Here is a 16,975-nt window from a genome sequence, read left to right on the forward strand (position 1 = left end):
AGCCTACAACAACAGATTTTGGTGTGACTTCTCAAGATTTATCACTTCTACTTGGCTTATGCTTTCATGCTTTGTTTTCTGTCACTGAGAGTGAAAAGACTTGTCATTTAAAAAAAAAGAAAGCTGAGGGCCTGATTTAATCCCATGAGCTAAGGCCACGGGCACAGACCTGTACTGTCAAAGACTTAATCTGGTCCAGCAGCTGGCCAGGAAGCTTTAATTTAGAACATGCATTTTCTGAAGCTCGCTAGTTGAAAACTCGTGCATTTYTGTGGATGGTCCACTGCACTGTGAAGTTGAGTTATTGCTAGGATTGGTTTTTTTATTTTATCTTTAGTCAAAAGGAAGCATTTCTTCTCACTGCTTTTAACAATGTTACAGCTTGTCACAATGCATGTGCCTGCATATACTTATTATGCATTATGCCTGCATAAGAAGCTCTTACAAAGTGAAGCTCACCTCTCAAATATTGCATGGCAAGTAGAATATTTGTGTACATCTTTGGCAGGTCTGTGGTTTTTTGAAAATAAGTCCTTTTCGTATTGCATTTAATTCTAATTTCCATTCTCCTTGTCTAGTGAATCCATTTAGATGCCTTCGCTAAAGGAGTTGGGTGCCTGACACTGGTTTATTTTGTGAGCATTAGATGCAGATGTTGTGGTTTTTAAGGAAGGCAACATTAATTTAATGTGCATATTACTTGTACTGCATTACATTCCCTCACCAAAAAAAAAAAAAAAAAAAAAAAAAAAAAAAAGAAAAAGAAAAAAAAGAAAAGGTTCAAAGAAACCTTTCTAAACATATCATTCTGCCAAGGTGTTAAGCTTCTTCTGTTTGCTGGGAAGAACCAAGCAACTCAAACTGGCAGACTATCTTGGGGCTTTTGTTTATGAACTTGAAGATAAAGGGGAAAATTTTAGTTTGAAATGTCTTTCCTAACTGTGAAGTATGTAATACATTTTAAAGCTCTATTTGAAAGATGCAGATCCAACACTTACTCAGTGTATGTCTGATTTTTATGAGCTCCACTGATTCTGTTAGTCCTAGTCATTTCACTGTTAAATTTCATGCTTGTTTTCTTAGATTTATATTGCCAAATCCAAACATTCAGAATTAAATTCTATACAATCTGAACAATGGCTTATAAATAATGTGGTTTTAYGCATTTGCATTTTAGGGTGTATACTAGTTTTTTTTCAGATGCACTTCAGATGTATTTTCAGTTTTCTGAAAAGTAAAAACTGGCTTTTTACAGAAAGCTGAGATTCTTATGAATGCAGGAGCTGGAAACTAGAGAAGATATTATGAAACTTGAGTTTAAATCTTGAAATCTTAACAGCGTTACTGCTCTGGCAAAATTCTTCAGTCCTAACTCAGAGAAAAAGCATGTGCCTTCTTCATATGTGTGTAACTCTTGTCTTTCTGTTCAGACAGCCCTTTGCAGTAGGGATTGGGAGACAGTCACTGAAATGCCATCAAAACAATTTGTGATTTAAATAAAAATGTAAGTCCCAGTCCTACCAACAAATACCCGTTCAATTTGATGCATATATGGTCCACTGAATTTGGTGGAGTTTTGATGCAAAAATGAGACTTGACTACTTGAGATACAAGTTTTAAAATGCTTCAGCAGAAAAGTTGTTTACCTGACAAAAATTTCCAGAGCTAGAAATAGATGTGAATGGAAAGAGAACTTTTTGAATTATTCTTGTGTCCAACTCGCATATTCACACATAAGCAATATGAAGCCTGTGTTTCTTAAGTATGGCTTAAATACCTTTTTATGCTAAAATAATTTTATACTAAGCATAAAATCTGCCTACTCAAGAATATCACCTGAGTGCAAAGGCAAAGAAATTGAGATCAAATAATGGCTAAGTGGGAACACTGAGGCATATACTCACAGGAACTGGGTTGGCAGGAAACAGTCAATCAGAAAAAAAAGAAAGAATCAAGTGGCTGAGTGTTTTCTTAGGAAAACGTTGGCAGGAAAACATCCTTGTATAAAAAAACCCATACAAATAAAGTGGAAAAGCTTACTTTGCTGCTTCCTTCCCCCTTCTCCCCGCTTAAGAAAGAGAACAGTTATCAACATTTTGACTTGCTTCAAAAACAGGCGGTCTGGCTGGCAGCCATAGGCAGCCCTGCTGTGAAAACATTTTTGTGGTAGATACTAATACTTTATGGTAACCATCACCATGCAGGCCAAAAGCACTTTATAGGCGGTTAAAACAGTAACTGTTTTAATGTTGACATGTTTCAATTATTTCAAACACTGTTTTCTGAAACAAATATATAAAGCAAGCACATTTCCTTTAAATCTAAAATAAATAAATTGAGATGATAAATATAAAAGAAGAAAATCATAGTGTAGTACCATCACATGCAGCTGACTGCTAGAGAAAACAAATAGTATAAAACTACTGCAGCAAAACTAGATTATTATGAGAAAAGGACTGTCACTAGTCTGTATCTAGGTGCCACATCACAAGTATAYGGTTTAAATATGATTTACATTAGCAAACATTATCCTAGAAGAATTTATGACAGGTGATGTAACAGCTACTGGAAGTTACTCTTATTTGTTATTTTTTCATCAAATAGTCTTTATTTTCCTTTAAAGCATATCCAAGTATGATAGGACAAAGTGGATTAAATGAAGTATCAATTTCATAGCTGATACATTTTCTAAATATATTAACACTGTCATACTGGTTAAGGTCAGCTCCATATCCTAGCAAAGGACTGTACCATATTATAAGCTTAATATATCTATAGAGTTTTTGGGCTTGTGGTAGTTGCTTTTCATGTTTTCTGTAATAGAAGCATCTGACATGAAAAATAAATACTACAAATTTACATGCAGAATTTCAGGCTCTGCCATGTAACAGATCGTTTCCTTCTTGGCTAGTAAAGTGAACAGTATTTTATTGTTGGTATATATTGTCAGTCCTGTAGGGGTTAACCTTGTGAGAAGCAGAAGATTAAGCTTTAGGTTCAAATTCTTCCCCCTTCTGACCTGAGAGGTAACTTGTGGGAGTTGGGGGGTGGGGTGGGGGGAGTGGGGCATCCAGTGCTTGAGTGCTCTCTTGTGTCATTTAGATGCACAGCCCCCTTCCAAGCACATAACACTGTCTGCATCCTCTGGATGGGATTTAAACTGTAACTGCTACAGATTTCAGGGACAAAGAAAAGTTGTGTTATCCTCAAGCGCATAGTGTCTCTGGCTGCCTCGTTTACGCGGCAGGGAAATGCTCTGCAAATCCTCCGTCATTGAGAGAGATGAGTTTTCTCTGTATCAGTCTGTCTGTACTCCCAACAGCACAGTCACTGGGGTTGTGGCATCAAAGCCTCTCTACCTGCTGCCATGACAGAGGGAGAATGGAGAAATCATCCCCCTTGAGGCTCTTCTCTCTGAGTTACAACCTGCAATTCAAGGAATCCAAATAATTTGGTGTTCTAAATCCTTGTGTAGGCTGTAATACAGGTTAAAAAGGTGACTCCAGTGAGTAGTAGACCTGAGCTAAAAACCCTATATCTTGCTGCAGAACCGCAACCATGAGTACTTCTGACCGTGCACCTAATCATATTTCAGAAGAAAAATGGAGAGATTATGTGATAACCCAGGTGCCCTGAGGATAAAATCTTGTAAACATAAATTGTAATCCCTTGAATTAAGGTGAGATAATCTTAAAAATTTTATTACAGTTCCAATTGAAATATTTTCTGGGGATCAGCAGTTTCTTTCCAAGACACTTGTTCATCTGGGTAAAGTTGCAATTTGTAAGTAATTCAGGCTTCTCCTTCAAAGTCCTGAGGAACCTTTAGTCCTGACAAAGGGCAACCATATTAGCGTCACTCCATCCTGAGACATTTTGAGCAAAGCACCTCTGATACTCATTTATATCACCTAGTTTTAGGCTGAAGTATGTCACAGAGATAATCAAATTCAGGCAATCAAATTCTTTGTGAGGTAGGAATAGAGATATGTCATCCTATGGATGGTCTCRTATTAGGTATAGTAGTAGTATTTTTTAATTCTTGTTTCTTAGCATGTTCCCGATTCTGTAATTACAAGAATGTTTTACTAGATTTTGGAATATCTTAGCAGAAATCAATTCATGATTTAAAGCAGATGAATTTTCCTCTCTCAGTGGCAAACAAAGCTCCTGGTCACTTCAGAGACAGCAGGATCAAATCTCCTTTCAGAAACGTATAGCTTGTTTCAGTAAGTGCAGATTACATAACTTGTCCCACATTTCTTTCTCTTTTTAGTATCCCAGTATTATGAAAATTATGTTCCCATTGATCATAATAGCTGCTCATCTTTTTCTGTGAGAATAAATTATCCTTTGCTACTCCTCCCACACCAGAGCATATCTATATCGAAACAAGTATATACATGATTGGTTCAGAGAAGGGAGTGTCAGCTAATGGAGGCTTTGCTGCTGCAGAAGTATGAAACCAGGATTTGTTTCTGTGCTCAGTGGATTGCAATGTAGTGTGATAGTGTTGGTTGCCAAATAAGATTTCCCCTTCAGTACATGCACAGCTTCTCTAAATGTCAGTGGAGACTGCATGCATTCATTGGAGAGAGACTTGCAGTTCAGTCTTAAATTTAATATTGAGTCCTACAGCTTATCATATTTACTTCTGAAAACGCTTTGGCTGGAAAACCAGTACTTTCTAGAAAGCAGCTATGAGACTGGCAAAACCAGTGGGCCTCTAAATTCTTTAAGGCTGTCACACACTTTATTGGGACTTCTTTCAGAAGGCATTGGGGACAAATTTTTCAAATCTAGATGTCTGAAATTGTGTATGCAGTACCATATTGAGGCTCCAAAACAATAGCAGGCTGATTTTAAGACATTATGGATATTTATGCATTTTATTGATTACATGTCTCAGCACTCTGAAAAATGAATCATTTTTACTTACATGCTTTGAAAATGGATTTAGGGACTTTTCCAAGATGGTAAATACAGTGGCTAGGTTATTTTTAGATTTCACAATGTGTTACTAGATAAATGGACTTTTGAAGCAGAGATTATTGGTTACAAAACCACATACTTGAGCCAATGATTTTGTTTGACCTGTGAAGAGAGGTGAATTTCTACAAATTGACATTGTTGGAGAGTGTGTTTTATTTTTTGAAAAATAAATATACAGTACAAAAAAAGACCAGAAGATTTAGAGCAAAATAGGTTAAATTCATTCAGATGGTTAAGCACTTAAGAATCAGAATTTTCTGCTGACCTCTTGAATTTTGCAGTGAGAAATGAAATAGCAGTAGCAGAAATTAAGAAATCATCTAAATAAACTTTCAGATCATCTTTAGTGGGCAATCATATGACCAAAGCAATTTGTGCCTTTTATAGCTGTTTAACATTTGCTGATGTTACAGGTATGAATTATCAACTAACATCCAAATTTATGAAGCAAACACACTTGGGTGTAGTTTACAAGCTTTTGGAGAGTCTTTATTTAATAGAGTGGCAGAATGACCATTTAGATGGCACTTCTAAAGCTCTAAGCCTACCTCTGACATTCATGAAGTTCTTCCCAAAAAGTTTTTGTAATTAGGCAGACCCAGTATTTGCAGAGAAGTAGGTTGTTCATTTTACAKAATCAGAAATGAGATGCAGACCCCGTTGTTGGAGCTATGGTCTTGCTGAACTTTTCTTTCTGTTTGKTTTTTTCATTGTAAAAGAAGCTTAAGGATTTCTGACTTGTCACAGTTAATTTTATGCAAATACCATTTTTTTAAAAAAAAAAACCCATGTCTTTGTGCCCCACTGGAGCTTTCTCTGTGGAGGAGAGACTTCTTTCAGAAAGAAAGGCAAACTTGAAAAGATTCAGCACAGTTTTTTTTCAGTGTAACAAAGTTGATTGGCTTTCATATCTGGACTTTCAGTTCTATATCACATTTAGAGAACTAAATGCTGCACTCAGTTACAGTGGTTCAAATCCTGAGCGACCATCTTTAGYGTGTTTTGGCAAAGTGGCATTGATTATATTGCTGTTACACTTGGTGATATTTCCAGTGCTTGGATATTTCCTGAGGATTTGATTAGCTTCTAAGTTAACCAGGATATTCCATGGCTGAAATGTAGTAAGTGTATATTTGAGCAGATGTTCCTTTTGTAAAGTTAGTGCAAAAGTACTGAATTAGAAGTAATTTCTTTGTTCCTGTGTCATGGCTTTRCCTTTCAAAAAGTTTAATATTGTTCCCACAGAATTTAGGAGACTCTGCTTGTCGATACCTTACCTTATTATGTAAAGTTGAATACCTTAACTTTAGCTTAAGCAAAAATAAACTTTAAAACTGTTACACATCATGACTGAGGAATTGAAGGAATTGCTACTATGTTACACCTCCCAAATACATCTTTCAACCTGATCCTTTTGAAGTGCAAAATGTTGCAGTAGTTTTCATTGTGCAGAGTRCATCTACTGTTCAGTGGCTTTGGAAGTAATTTCTAAGTTTATGGTTCATCCTCAGCGTTTCTTCCATTTTTTCCATGTGTTGTCATTAGAGTCATGAACACAAGATTCCCCAGGGASCACATTACCGTAGTAAGTACATATTTTACAGTATTTTTGGAAGGTGTAAAATAAGTTGGATACCATTCTTGGTTACCAAGTATGAACAACAGCCTTGTGGGTAATATTTTCTGAACTACTCTGTCCAGATTGTGTTATGCCCATTCCACAGCTTTAACTTTATAAAAAAATTACTGTATCCAAATAATTGTGAATTSAAGTACTTAACTCTTAAACTTGGAGAATGAAAGATCCAAATATTGAATATGCAGTGCTTCCACTGCTTATGTCTATTCTGAGGAGGAAAAAATGATTGAAATAAAAATGCATTTCAGTGATTTGCAATCTCTGCCCCTTTGGTGCCAGTTGATGAGTTCCCACACCCACCGTTGTGAGGAATGAACAATACATTGCTTACCTCTTTCCAGTTCCTCCTGACTGCACCATAGCTCCATCTTAGCACAGATAGCAGCAAGAAGAAAAAGGTTTAAAATGGGGGAAGGAGTACTGGATCTTGGAACATGTTTTCCCTCCTAATGTTATGGCTCTTATTTATTTCTTTCAGAGATTCACTTAGCTTAGAAACATTCCACTACTAATGGGCTTGTTAGATGATTAACAGAAAACAAAACTCCTATCAGCTCATATTTTCCACTTTACAACAGTCCAGCAATGCCACAGATACTTTCCATTCTCCGTCTTGATATCCTACAGATGTGGAATTAAAACTCCTTGCACTGTATGTGAATGCATGCTGGAATTGTGCATAGGTGTTTTGCCTTACTGAGTAATGCCTCACTGAGTGTGGAGTAAGTTCACTCTACCAACACTTTTCTACACCTTAATACAGATAAAGCTTATCTGTAAAATCAAATAGAAACTGCCAGCATTTACAGATTATTTACTTTTCCAAATTCCTTCTATTGCTTAGGATGATGAATTCAACTAAAAAGAGCAAGAAACTTTTGAGTACAAAAGCAATAAAGCTTGTGTTGCTAAAGGTCTGGAACTTCAAGTTGTCTTTGTAGTTCCATTCCCCCTGAAAAAATGCACCACAAAAATAAGTCATTGGTAGAGGACTGAAGACTTTCTTATATGGATGACTAGAAGCATAAAGTTTATTTCCTCAGAAATTACGGGCTCCCTTTCATCTGAACTTTCTCATGTTTAAATAGAAGGTGCTGTTCTTCCAAGTAATTTCACTTGTGAAAGTAGTTTGTATGATATAGAGTGTACAGAAATAAATACAACAGTGAGAAGCCTTTTTCAGAGGTAATATCTTGATGCTATGAGTTCAATGTCTGCAAATACCTTAAGGGAGAGTCTCAGAAGGATGGGGCTGAACTCTTTTCAGTGGTGCCGTCTGACAAGAGGCAGCGAGCACAAACTGGAACACAGGAAGTTCCACCTGTACATGGGGAAAAGCTTCTTTACTGTGAGGGTGACAGAGCACTGGAACGGGTTGCCYGGGCAGGTTGTGGAGTCTCCTTTGGAGATATTCAAAACCGCCTGGACATGATCCTGTGCAGCATGCTCTAGGTGACCCTGCTTGAGCAGGGAGGTTGGACTAGATGCTCTCCAGAGGTCCCTTCCAACCTCAACCATTCTGTGATTCTGTGTGTGATTTCGTATCAATTAATTATTTATTAAATCTATTTGTTTTAGTGCAAATAGGCCTTGGTCACAGGAATGAAGAAGATGCATGAATAAACAATCTGTTTGGAGGGACAGCCACAGTTTTTTTACTTCATTCTTTGTATTATATTTGCTGTTAGAAATGAAATGAAGATAAACAGATTTGTAATATTACCATTRTCCTATTTGGAAGTGGAAGATAACTAAGGCCTGCATGGGAACTAGAAAGACCAAAGTCTGATATGACTTTTGGTATTCCACATAGTGCATTTTAGTTATGCCARCTTCCTTTTCTTTCTCCAATCTATTTTCTATTACTTGCTGTTAACATCCAGAGTGGAAATGACTAATATTTTATATTGCATCTGCAGTGGCTGGAATCTGTGAATACGTATTTAAATAAACTTACTGCAGGTTTGTTAGTATAACTCTGTTCCCTACTACTTAGATTTTAAGGAAGACTCATTAACACTGGCTGTGTTGTTTTCTACTCATGTTCTTTCTGTCTCTTTTTTCTAAAAGATTTCTTTTTCCAGGAATTGGCATGGCTGATTCATTAGAACAGATCTTTTTTAATTTTTTTTTTTTGAAAAGGTTCATCTGTATTTATTGTTGTGTCACCTCTTTAGAAACAGGTTAACTGTTAACTCAGCTTTGTTGAGAAAGAAGTGGCAARTTTGACAAGTTCTACTCACTCAATTGTAAATTAATCATGCAACTTCTTATTAAAGCAATTTCAGGAAGTCACGAAAGAAACTCTTATGCCACCTATAGTGGCTTGCTTTTTTATGTATGTCACCTTCTCCGCAGTTAAATGGAAGAAACTCCTGGCACAAACATGCCATGTGTTGGTGATTAACTGCCTTCCTTTGGTGCATTTGAGTATGCTTGTGTTATTCTRTTCCCTTTAGTGCACAACTGAGCACCTGGACAACAGCTGAGTGGATATTTTACATTACAGTTAGGACAGATGTGACAAACAGAATATAATTCCCTTTTCTGCAAAAAAACAAGCGCTACTTAGTAACAGATATCATCAAGGCCATCTTAATTTTCTAAGACTTAAGACATTGCCAGTGGCGATTTGGCACAGTAGCTCAAGGGGAATTTCACAGTCTCTGATAATYTGGATAGTTTTTGTTTGGTTTATTAGAGATATTTTAGAAGTTTGTAAGTGAGACTTMAGTGGTGACATGAGAGAGGACATTTCAAGTATAGTAAGACCAATGGCAGACTCCTATTTATTTCCTATTTTTTTTTTAACTGATCCTGCTACTGCCCTGTGAAGTGAACCCCTATTTGCCTTGCTATGTGTATTTTCAGTAAACAACTCCAGAGCTTTAAGTTCTCTGTTATTGAAGTTAGTGAATTTTGTCTGGCAGACTCGGCCATAACTTGATTAGTCTCTTGAATTACTGGATATGTTTCTTCCAAGAGTTTGGAGCTTCCTAACCATTTCTTTTTTTTTTTTTTGAGCTGTAAGAATGTAATTGCACTGCTTGTTAATTGTTCTGCTATAAATAGGTAGTGGATAATAGGTGAAGGGGAGAGCCAGGAATGCCTGCATTGAAGTCCGTTGTTACCATTGTCTCGGTGGCCTTGTGTGATTCACATGATCTTCCATTGTCACAATTTCTCCTTTTGTAAAATGAGGTAATAACATCTATCCATCCTATGGCACGGAGGTCAGGAAAAGTTAGCTCATATGTATGTGGTAGTTAGAAAATAGTGCCATATGAATACCTCCTATCTCCTCTCATTTAGCTCAAACTACCAAGTTATGTAGCATTTGAGTTTCACTTCTACTGCAGCATATATCTGGGCTAGCTGATAATTACACTGTTTGGTCTGTCTGGTGTCTGGACTGAACTCGGTAACCCTTTCCTTCCCTATCTTCTCAACYGAAATAGAGACCTTTACAGGGAGAGCGTATAGTATATTAACTTATGTGGATTGTGTACCATTGCCCTCTATTGGACATGCTGCATTTGTTTAAATGCTTATCTTTACATTTTAACTTGAAAGATGAACTCTAAGAAAATCAATAAGCATTTCTTCAGGAACTTCATTTGTTTTTTGAAAATGCATTTGCTTTTTGGTACTTGTGCACTTCTGGATCTTCCCTTTCTGCAGCCATTAACATTATTTGTTAGTGAAGATGAGCAACTAATTTCAGATATGACCGTTTATAGACACTGACTATGTGTCTATAATTTCACCCAGTGTGAAATTTGTGTCAGACACATCTGTATCTTCATCAGCTCAGGAAACAGAAACATCTAACAGCTGTGGCCAGTACAACTAAGAAGCACAGCTCAAGTTTTGGAAAAATTTGAAAGATAAAGAAAACACAGTGATATTCTGTAAGTAATGTTGAAGTGTTCAGAGGCAAATGTCTTYTAGCGGAAAACAGATGAAATTCTCTACCAGTTTGTCTGTTGCAGGTATGCAGGTATGCATAGGTTCTTCACATTGTTGAGTATCTACAATATGCTAGTCTGTTTAACTTTTTCATAGAAGAAGGTGAAAAAATAAATTTTTTCTCTTTGATTTTATTTTCTTATTTTCATGACTTGATCAGAGCGTGAAGTCTCCAGTAGTAAAAAGACATCGTGGAATAGAAAGTGCATTGAGTTCATTGTTTTAGCACTGTTGCCTACCGATCAGTATTAGCGCTGTTTTCTTGCACTTCTCCAGCTATCGTTCTGTCTCTGCTAGACACTGAGTCCTATCTTTGGCTGTGGATTTGTACAGGATCATGTGTCTGCACTGGGAGCAGTGTCAGGTGATCCAGAGTTTGCACCAATTCCTACAGAGCAGAGAGGAGACAGAAGCAAAAGAACCTACCATATCCTACAGTCTAGTACAGAAGTCGCTTTCCGCTTCTCTGCAGCACGAATTTCTTGTTTTTTTCTCTCTCACTCCCTGCCTGTCTCAGATCTTCTCTGACCTGTGGACATTCTGTGTAGATGAAGATGATTGTTGACTATAATGCAATGCCTGTTTGACTTAACTGTGCTTTATCAGGAAATACATGTGCTTTGTCAATAAATATAATACATCGCATACACACTATAATGTCTGAAAATGGGATATTGAAGAATGGCAAAAGCTAAAAACAGGGAGAAGTAATAAATATCAAAGTAAGACACAGTCAAATTAATATCCAGGAAAAAAGTTACAGCCTGCCTTGGAAATACCCTTAATTCTTACTCTCAGTAGTTGTGAACTTGGCCAGAAATCACTTTTATATTCTCTGCCCTCTGTTACACATTAATACAGTTTATGGCAGAGAGTTGAAAGCGGGAGTAGAAACTATGATGAAGGTCAGAAGGAAAAATAAAGCTGCTATTACTACTGTCTAAATGTTATGCATCCAGACCTCTACCAGCTGCCATCCAAAACTCTATTTATACTACCATTAATTAGAAGTTAAACACAGAGGAGTTGCATCTAAATCCAGCAATACACATCCAGAACACAGTGATCTGTATGTAATTCTGCCAGGATAAACAGCAGCTTATTAAAACTCAGGAATAGAAGACTTTTTAATGATCCCTTCTTTTGGGAAATGTCTATGTTGCTTTTCAAAAAGTATCTGCTTGAAGTCAAGCTTTAAGCCAAGATCTTTTKGGCAACCATAATAACATCAATCAGCTCTCCACTGGCCTTGGATGGATTACCTGATTTGTTGATGATCCATACCACAAGTACCAAACTATCCAATCTGGCTGCTGCAAGCCTACATGAGTTTGGAGTGGCATTCTGTGTCTCAGGGGTCCTGGAGCTTCATTACTCATATCAGATGAAGTCTGGCTAGATGAGGAGCAAACTCAAGGGCAGCACTGCATGCGCATGGTTATAGCTTCTGAAGCATATAGTCGTAAAGTTTTCTCAGAATTGATTGCACCAGATGCACTGTTACTCAAAAAACACCTTAGGTACAGAAACCAAAGCATGTATTTTGTTTCTTTCTTTGTTCGACAACTCTTAAACTCTGGCATTTAAGATAATGAAGAGTTCTTGTAACTTAAGCATGTGCTTACCTTACTGTGACCAGAACTGAAATTTCACTTCACATAATAGCTTCAACCTGTTGATAAAAATCATGTGTGCCAAAGTTCTTGCAATACTTGCACTGAATAAATACAAGTAGATATATAGAATGAGACAGAAAGACAGACACATGTAGTCACTCATTTTCCAGTACTCTCCATGCTGTCAAGAACATTTTGATCCTCATCTGTCTGAATACTCTGGCATGATAGCATCCAGTCCATCTATTTTAGATACTTACTTGGAGTGAAGTGAATTGCTTTTTAAAAATGCCTTTCTCTATACACTGGTTATACAGGTTGCCAAGAGAGTAGCTTGAGTGTAAACGGATAGAGACCCAACTGAGATAATTATCAATATTCCTCCACAGTGAAAATTGTGCAAATCCTAAGAGAAGATGACACTAGAAAATCTGATTAATGCCAATTATTATATTGTCCATCAGACTTTTTGAAACAACAGACTTCAAAATACTACAAAACTATTGAGTGGCTGTGAATTCATGATGAGGTGTATTTTGTGGTCCTACACATTTCCCTCTGTGGTGAAATCTTCACCTTGCTTACATCAGTGGTAAAGTGATAAAGATTCCCGTGGCCARCTGGGACCAGGATTTTGTTCCATGCAGTGAAAGGCGTTTTGTAGCCTTATTTTCCTGTTTYTGATGTTTTTCTGATGTGCATTTTTTCTCAAGCCTTTACTCAGTAGGTGGATTTATCCATTTATACCTTGATCTTTTTATTTTATTTTGCTGCCACGTGCAAAACCTTTTGGAGTTTTAAACTGTCAGAGGAAGTAAAGAAACCATGGGAGTGGCAGAGAACTTTTTTTTTTTTTTTTTTGAACGTTCAGCTTACATATGAAATGATGTGGAATGGGGAATGTCTTGGAATCTAGAGAAGTTCCCTATTTGTTTTTCATCTACAAAGAAAAATTGCATCAAAGGCTATTTTTTTGTGTGTGCATGCAAGTAATTCACTGGGGAGCTTCAATTCAAGCTCTGTTTTCCTATATACAAAGTATTTAATAGACTAATTTGCAAGGTATTTGTATTTGTCTGTAGATATTAACTGTCCTGAGCAGACCTGCAAATCGGCATAGCTGACTGGCCCTAGTGCCTGACCAAATACCCCAGCTCAAGCCCTGCCTCCAGTATCACCTGTTGTGATGGGTCTCTTGCTTACTGTGGTTGCTGTATGTTCTCCACTGTTAGAGGATAAATGCTGGCTGAAAGGTAGTTTTCCTACCCCTGGCAGCTACTAAGCTACTCACTGACTCAGGTAGAGCCCTCCAAACAGAAGAGGAGATTATTCCTTCCTTCACCCATCAGTGGAGGGGCAGGCAGACAGAAAGTGAGTGAGGTTAAGCTGCTCTAATGATTAGCAGCAACTGGAAGGAATGTAAGCTAACATAGCAGGTAAATCTCTTTATTTAGGTATTTTTCTTCTGGTTTACCTTAATATGGCTAGGCCAGACTAATATGAAAGCTAGTGCAGGTGTCAGGGAAATAAGGGGAACCTATGATGAGTGACATGAGCAGAGAAGCAGTGTTTTCCTTTCCAGGACAGATAGCTATTAGGTCAGCTTAGCTCTAAAATAAAACCACACTGCAAGAGACATAGCAAGGACAGAACCTGCTCCAAAAACATGGAGCAGAGGACTCCTGAGAAGCAGGAAACAGAAAGACTCATCTCAAAGGTGACTGAAGGAAGTACTTTTCCAAGACACCTAGGACACACAGAAAACCCTGGTTGTGGTAGCCAGAAAGCCATTGGAAGTTGCTGGACTATAGAGTTAGACTGAAGAAAAGGAGGCTTCCTGCAAGGAGATTTGTTTATGTACTTTTTAGTTTTAATCTGTCTCAATCCGACTTTCCCTATGTAAAACGTTTGTTCTAATCTGTGAGATTCACAACCTAGCTGTAAATATTCAGAGTAGTTCTAGTATTTTTGGTGGGCTTTCTCTGAGGAAGAGGTGCTGGCAGATACAACTCAAAGCTCTAGCTGACCTGGATCTAGCAGATTCCACAAGGAAAGTACTGAAACAGGACTGTCTTAATGCTATATGATCAGCTTTTGCATCCAGTGATTAAGTAAGGTTAATTCACAAACAGGCCTAGGAATTGGATCCACTGCGTACGTCTACTTTGACAGCTGTGTGCAGAATCCAGTAAACTACACTTTTCTCCAGGCCTCTTGACTTATGTTCTTGACTGAATAATAAGTTGTGTCAACTCAAGCAGTGAGTTATGTACTTACTATTCCATATCCAGTAGAAAATATGAGTTCAAGTAATTTTAGTCAGTAGATTAAGAATCTAGGTCTCCTCCTTCCTGGGCTGGTGCTTATATCACTAGTTGCTGGAAAGAACTGGATGTAGCTGGCTGAGAGGGAAGGCAGAATGAGACAATTAGCTGAGCCTTCAGCCTAAGAGCGATGAGAAGTGCCTCCTGAGTCACACCAATGGTCCATCTAGCCCAGAACAGTTGCTCTGGCAAGGGGAGTAGGAGATGCTGTGTAGGGAAAGCTTGCAAGCTACACCCTGTTACSCCTTTCCCTCAGACTCTCCCTCGTCTATGATCCGCGGTCATCGGATTAAGCTTATTGGAACGTACATGACTACTTACTGTCTTTTCTGTCTGCTTATTGACCTGTTGTCCATTAATTTGTCTTGCTGCTTTCTTGACCTTTCCTGACTTGCTTTCTTGTTATACTTCTGTTGTCCCCTCCTTAACTTTTTTTGTATTTCCTGCTGATTGTGCAAAAAGCAATGATCAAGGAATGCATTGCTGACCAGTTCTGCATCCATCCCATTGCCAAAAGAGAGAACTGTAAACAAGTATTTCAAGCAAAATTTTCTCAGAGCTCAGATATGTGAAATCCAAGGAATGCTTTAAAAATGTAGATCAAGCTGTCACATCTGTAAGCATCGCATATAATGTTCATGTAGCATCCAGCCCTTTGTTGCAGTGATCTGATGTGGACCTTGATCTCTTCAGAGTGGTTACAAAAAGCATGTGCTCCTCAGTAATGTTTGGCTGGGAGCCAAAATGAAAGCTCACAGAAGTCTTACTATTCAAAGTGGAGTCAAAGAACTGCTTAACATAGGGTAGAGTTTTAAATAACCTTACCTAAGGTCTTTTTGTGTCTTAGAGGAAGTCCTGACACTTCTGGATTCAAGAAAAGAATCAAAAAATTCATCATTAGTTGGCAAATCCCAGAATTCCTAACAATGAAAACCAATGAAGTCCGTGGTGTTTTCACTGTCGAATGATGCTGAACTTCAAGAGCAGGATTTCCAAGAAGAAAAAAGTTATCTGCTTGAATACTTCTCCCAGTCTAAGAAATGTGAATTCTCTTTAGAAATGTTAATTCTCATAGGAATAGTATTCATTCACTTGTCATTTTTGGTCTTCAGTGAGTCTTGAAAAGTTGCATTAGCTATGAATATCTAAAATGGTCACCTCACCTACTTCTTATAATCAGCAGAGTGAACACAATGTTCTTAGTGCTAGTCTTGATGGAAGTAATTCTTGCCATTCTGAAACTGGTGCTGTTGTTTTAGTTTCTTAGTACAGCATTGCTGCTTTACCTGCGCTGTTATTTATCCACTTCTTTTTTGCCATCTGGTGTTTAAGATTAACATGAAATGAAGGAGAATGCATACTCCAGAAGGTGGTAGTATCAAATATTGCTGAAGGACTGTTTGATGCTATGATTTTTGAAACTGAAATATCGTTAGCTCACATTGTGTTTCTCCATGACAAAAGGAATTTAAAACTTTTTTTGCATCATGCTCCTACTAAGCACACTCAGTAGGACTTTTGGACATTCAAGGGCAAGCTAGACACTTCTTTGACATCATTTACACTAAATATTCAGCTCTGGATCAGCTATAGTAGTGATCATTAGATTTTGAGCTCATAGGAATAAGGATCAGGAGTGCTAGTCTTACTTTGAACTTGCTTGAGGAAGCTTGCCACACAATTCGTCTCCTCACATTAAAGCTGAGATTAAGAATTGATAATTAAAATTATAATTCTTTTCTGTCTTTTTTGTTCCAGGAAGCAGGAAGTTTATCATATTGAAGTTATTAAGTCATTACAGCTGTAGGTTACTTATGCTTACAAGCTTTTCTGTTTCTTTTGGGAAACTGATTAGAAATACTATAGAGATGAGCATAAGCTGGCTTTATGTGAATTCTGATGCTTTCCAAAAAGTACTGATTTTCTCAGATTAAACTCAAGCACAACCAATAATAACAGGAAATGACTGATTAAAAGACAGATGGCTTAGCAAATTAATAGTAATTTTGAAAAATGGCAATTGTTTCATAACTACTATAGTAGTACTGTGGGGTTGTTCATGCTAGGAAAAGATGTGCGTCTATTCTTATCTATTATGCATCTATTATTCTGACTCTGAATCCAGTAAAGTTCTCATTTTCCATTTTTGCCTTGGGCAAAATCTGCTTGTCTACAGGGTGCTTAATTTTATCTTTTACAATGTAGAAAATGATTTTTCAACCTATTAGCATTTTTTCCTTAGTTTTCCTTATTTATAGGAAAAAAGCTGTCTTCAGTTTCAAATTAAATCATGAACCTCTGCTCTATTTAGATAAAATTATCTTCAGATTTTATTTTAAAACTGTAAATAGATTTAGTCTTAATATTTAGGGGTTTATCAGGACCTTCATATCTATAACTCTGTGTCATTCATCTTGTAACTCTCCAGTGTAGGTA

This window comes from Rhea americana, unplaced genomic scaffold (genome assembly GCF_003343005.1).
Source record: "Rhea americana isolate MKP2758 unplaced genomic scaffold, rheAme1 scaffold_89, whole genome shotgun sequence".
Lineage (NCBI taxonomy): Eukaryota > Metazoa > Chordata > Aves > Rheiformes > Rheidae > Rhea > Rhea americana.